Raw genomic sequence first — 6,000 nt, 5'->3', positions numbered from 1 at the left:
CTCAAGTATCTAGGCTAACAAGCATGACCAGCCAGGGCCCCAATGAAAAACCAATCATTAGCTGACTCCACATGCATATTTTAAATGTTATTTTCTTCCAATAAAATTTAGTGTTTACATTCTCCCTATTCTAAGAATTTAAACTTTCCCAATTCTGAATATCTGGATTTTTCCATTGAATATTTTCAGAGCATGGTTGCCTCTGGGCAGCTGATAATTGCGGAAATGAACTTGTGGAGAAGGGTAGGACTACGGTGTGTACCTCCTTCCCATCCCTATACTGGAGGAATTCTTGAATGGAGAAGGGAGATTTTCAGAAAGGCTATAGCACTGAGTTGAATGGAAAGGCTAGAGAATGTCAGTAAGGAACTTCCACCTTGCAACAGACAAAGAAGTTGAGCCAGGGAGGCAAAAAGAAAGTCAGAGATCCTAGGGAAATCCTGAAGGAAAATAGTGAGTGGGCGATGTATTTTCTGGAAATATTGAGGAAGCAGATGTGGGAATGAAGTTTTTGTTTTGTCATTTGTTTTAAGTGCCAGAGTACCTTTTCCTTCGAAGACTTAGTAAACAAGTATAACAAAAGTCCTATGGGAATATAGCTTCTCAAATCTGTTTCATGGGCATATATTTTGATGAAGGCATATATGTAGATTCCAAAACATGCTCCTATTACAACATGTAATTCATCACAATTTGAGCTGGATTTCAGGTTCATTTCGTAACTGCTGATACCTTGCATGAGAAATCTAATCTGACCAATGAATTAAATTAGCTTTTACTTTTGTCTTTTTTCCTTATGTCCCGGGTATCCCCTCTGTTTATCTTCTTTTGTTCCTATGCTTGTTTGATGTTTTATTGACATGTTACTGGAAGCACTAGATATATACAAAATATTCATATTCTATTGCCAAGACAATATACAGAGGGCTTTCAGTTATATGTTAGGTACTGAGTAAATTCCTAGTCAATCTTGTTATCCCACCCTTCAAAGTTCTACTACTTTGCTTTCCTCCTACCCCACTCCACACTCAAGTTGTACAGATCGTGTCCAACATATTGTCTTGTGCTTATGGCTTTTGCATTAGTTTCCTCCTTGATTCTTTTAATTCCTTCCCTTTTCTAAATCCAATAAGCGTTATATAGTATACCAGTTACCAGAATCAAATACAAGAACAACAGAGATTATACCAAAGGTGGAAGAATATACAAAAGAAACAAAAAATACCAAAGTTAAGAAACAAAGAAAAACCTCTTGTGTCTGTGTCCTGCAGTTCATTCCTCATAGCTTCATCTTTTTTGTAAGATTTTTATTTTAAAAATACTGTACAGTGTGGTTACAGTTACCTGAGCAAAGTAATGAGTACGTTTCCTATTGAGCATTGTTTCCTCCTCCTTGGTTACAGTTACCTGAGCAAAGTAATGAGTACGTTTCCTATTGAGCATTGTTGCCTCCTCCTTTGTTTTTCCCCTACCACCCTTCCCTCCATCTCCAAGTTACACTCCCCCTTTTCTCTGCCCCCCACCCACCAAAATTGTAAAGTTCATTTTTCAGCACAGTGTCTTGTGCATCTCATTGTTGCAATGGCCAACCTGTATCCCTATTTAAACATTTTGCTTTTTTCCCTTCTCTTCCCAAAATTATACCAACAACAAATAGAGTCAAAACAGGGGTTATACCATGGCTGGAGGGGATGTGGCCAGAAGGGAACCCTACTGCGTTGTTGGTGGGAGTGTAAACTTGTTTAACAACTTTGGAAAGTAGTATGGAGGTTCCTCAAAACACTCCACATAGAGCTCCTCTATGACCCATCAATCCCATTTACGGGCATTCACCCAAATGATCACAAAGCCATCCTAAAGCTACCAGAACAACTATGTTTATTGAGGCATTATTTACCATAGCGATCAAATCCATTTCACCCCATTGAGAAAATATTTTCCTTTCTCTTCTGCATTCAAATTGAATGGAAACAGGGCAAGGGCCCCCACCTGGAATAACTGCAGTTTCCTTGGTATTCCAGTGCCCTGGATGCAGTCTCTGAGTGGAATGGTTTATCCTGGGTCTTGGCATTGAGGCCATGGCACTATCTGCCCTCAGACCAGGACTGAGGGTTGAGGGCTAGCACAGGCCATTCCTCTGGGATGTTTGAAACCCTGGCGTTGGCAATGTGCAACACTCATTGTCTCTCAGTCGAGGCTCAAGGGAAACTCTTGTGCACCATAACAAGGCCAGAATAGCTGAAGAGGAGGGAAGGCAAGGTCAGAGCTCAAATGCTCTCATTGGGAAGACAACCTATATAGGTCAGCATGGCTTTGGCAGAGTGTGTCTTGTCGACCTCACAGCATCAGAGCCAGTGATCTGCATCACAGTCATCAAAGTCAGATCCTAATAGAAATGGCAGAGCCAGGGGCAAGTGTGAGCACCATGCCCATTGCTCTACCAAAATGTCAGCTGTTCCTCTATGTCAGAGTACGGAGAATATGTGAAACTCTGAGGGAGTTCCTGGAGGGCAGGTCAGTGTGTCCAGTGGCAGGTATTAGTAGAACACTGAGGATACAGGATCCTTTGTATTTTCCTGGATTGTAGGTGCAACAGAGGAGTTCTGTGGCCTGGGCCACATTTTCACTATCATTTTGACAGCAGAGAGCATTTGTAGAAAAATATCTGAAGTGTGTCTTGGATTGAGTATCCAAGGAAGATGGCTTATTGCCTGGACCACAGAACCACTGTGGTCCTGACATCAGGAAGGGATTGTGGAGAAAAGATCCTGAGTGTTTTCAGGAGTGGAGGTCACTGGTGGTTAGGGTAGGGTATGGCCTGGGCCATTCTTGTCTGGATGTGCTCAACCAAAACCATCCAGACTAAGTAGAGACACTGTTCAGTGTTGTGTGGTCTCCTCTTCCTGTGAAGAGGTTAGGAGCGGGCTCCACATGTGATCTTGGCAGGGTGAGAGAGGTCCTCTTCTGGAGAACAAACTCATATTTTCCCAACACATTCTTGTCTCAGGCATCCTCAGGCTGGTGGAAGAGGGATAAAGAGGTTAATCGGTGTAATGATGGGAAGTGGGACCCAGCAACCATTTGAGAAGCTCCTACAGACACATTTTGAGGCAGGAGACTGCCATTTCTGCAGTCCAGTGCCAGAAACACTAAAGTCCTGGGAGCCCTGCCTGGGAACAGAGCCTATGGGGAATGTATGTTGTCTTACTTAGGAAAGAACTTGGGAGTGCAGCTCAAGCAGGCGGTGCTCACTGCTGCCTTCATAATCAGGAACTGCAGACACAGCAGGCTTTCCAGAATGCACAGCATTTCTTAGGAGCACTGTCTTCCTGAGAACACCACCATGGGGCCGGCATGGTCTCTGGCTCCCTGCCCAGCATTCATACTGGGGGCCTCCAACTCAGTGGGCCCCCAGCATCTAGCAAGACTTGTCTTTCCTACCAGCTCTTCTGTCTCATCAACATCAGCCTCAGGCAGCCCTGGTACCTGCACGCCATCCTACCTGAACCCTGCCAGCCATTCCCCAGCCACTTACTTCTTTCTTGCCTTTTGAATTCCTGGGAAGGTCTTGCTCTTGTTTGTAGGGTCAGTCTGCCTCCGGGGCTCCAGTGCACACGATAGCTCATAGCTAAGACAAGGGGTGGCGGTGAGGTGACCAAGTGCCTCGCCTGTTCACTGCCACAGTTGGCTTGAACTTCAGAGCCTGGTGGGTCTCCCACATTCAGCCGACCAGAGTCTCTGTCGGTTCCCACTCACCCATGGTCATACCTCAGGGCCTCTGGACCCCATTCTCAGGATGTTCCCCAGGTCCAACCAGTGTCTGCCAACCTACCTAGCTTCCTCACTGAGCCGCTCCAGGCCCTTGAACCAGGCCAGAAAATTTTCTGCTTTGTTGAGGTGATAATATCTGCAGGTATGCTGCAGGTCTTTCAAATGTTGGATGATCTTATTTTCCTGGTCATGGAGAGCACAAGGGAAGGGACAGGGCAGGGCTGGCCTGGGCTGGGCTTTGCTGTCTAGTGAGGGACCCACCTCCTCTAGCAGCTCTGCTCACCGACCCTCCACTGATTCCCCAAATACATGTGAGATCTCACAGTTGTTCCCTCACACTCAGTCCTGGGGCTCTCCTGCATGCTACTACACAGCCTACCATGACAAGGGTGGATCTTCTCTCATCTCATTGTACCCATCCAGTAATGGCTGCTCATCAAGCTGGACAGGAGAAACTTGCAGGTCTCTACCCACCCTGTCCTTTCTGGCCAGCTGACACTTACCTTATTTAATTTCTCCATTTGGGATTTTTCCTAGAAGACAGAGGGCAATGGAGTTAGGATTTGGCCCCCTACCCAGGGCCTCTTCTAGCCTGGGTAAAATGTGTGCTTATACCAGAGTAGGGCCATCATTCAGAGGAGGGCTGGGCACAGGGCATCAAGTCAGGATTAGGGACTGTGTTGTCTAACACCTGTGATGCAAGGTGAGTGACTGCAGCATAGGGTGAAACGGCATTTCTCTTAGGAGAGGCTGGCTTCAGTTTGGCCACAGTGCCATCCCATGAGGGACTTGAAATCCCAGCTACTCAATGTGCACAAACTCAGTGGTCATACAGCTGTGGCAAGCAGCTGCTCAGAGGGGCACAGGACTCGGCTCTTAGGATGGCCTTGAGGTTGTAAGGAGTGCCAGAGCTCAGGATTCCCAAGGAACTTTGACCTCAAGATCCCAGACTGCCATCGTGGCCCTGGCTACTCACATCATCAATATCCTGATATGCAGAATGTATCATCGTAAGGTCTGTCAGGAAGATTCCCAGGTACGGAATGATGCCCTTTGTCAACACCTGTAGGATTGGTTGGGTGATGGTCAAGACACCGGGTCCATCTCAGACCCAAACTCACATGGTTCCTCAGTCATTCCACAGCCTTACAGCTGCTTCCATGGCACAGCGTCTTGGGAAACCTGTGATCCCCTGTTGTGTCTAGGCCCAGGTTCTTGCTGCCTGGTTCTTCAAACTGCCCCAGATCCAAGTCTGTGCTGGCATATGCAGAACACAATGTTCTGTAGTACCAGTCTGCCCACCACCTGCCCCCCATACCCTCTGTCAATTCCTCAATCTGCTGGCTCAAGTTCCTCTATCCCTTCTGACAGCCAGCTCATCAGGACCACATCTGCCAGAGTGCAAATGCCCTTCTCCATCTGCACCTTGGGTGTGAGATGAAAGGTGAGCAGAGGTAGGCCCGCTGTGCCCCTTCTCTCTCGGCAACCTGGCCTAGGTCCCAGTCACTCACCATCTTCTGCAACCACCTGGGACCTCCTTGGAGCTGCTTCTCCTTTGTGGCCAAATTGCAAGACTCCTGCCAAGATTGTGGAGGTTGTTAATGAGGGCTCTGTGTTGTCTGCCTTTCTAGTGTCATTGTCTTACTATAGTTAGTGACATGGCTGCTAGGTTGTGTCAAAGCTTCTACCAACTGGCAGAGGAATTCTAGCTCTGGCTTTGCTCCCGCACTCACTACTGTGGGTTCTGGCCTGGGAAGCTGGCCTCCTCTGCCTGCTTCCTCATCTGTCAAGTCTGCCTCCTGGCAGTGGGGGGGCCCCAGGTACTCCTGCTCTCTGCCACCAATGGTGATGTGCTGACTGGCATGTGTTTCCAGGGCCTCTTCAGAACCCTGGAGGATTCATCTGTTTCTCCTCTTTGGGCAGCTCAAATGCCAGCCTGGTTCTTCAGCCTTTTGAGCTCCAAAACCCTTCCTATCAGGGAGGAAAAAACTGAGATATGGACAAGGCTAGTGGTCTGTCCAATGCCCTGACGGTCAGCAAAGGAAGGGGACCCGAGGCTCTGAGAAGATTCCAGTTTGCTGGTGTTTATCTGTGTATCAGGGTCCTTAGAAAAGGTTAGCAGGGAAGGGGAGAACCATAGACTTTCAGACTCCTTCCTGACCCCACCGTCGTGCCTGTCCTCCGCAGAGTAGGGTAGAGTTCCAGACCACTGGAAAAGAGCCTCTGCTC

This window comes from Dipodomys spectabilis, unplaced genomic scaffold (assembly GCF_019054845.1).
Source record: "Dipodomys spectabilis isolate Male_0828 unplaced genomic scaffold, ASM1905484v1 ptg000046l, whole genome shotgun sequence".
NCBI lineage: Eukaryota > Metazoa > Chordata > Mammalia > Rodentia > Heteromyidae > Dipodomys > Dipodomys spectabilis.
The sequence above is the reverse complement of the archived record's forward strand: the minus strand, read 5'-3'. Positions refer to the sequence as shown.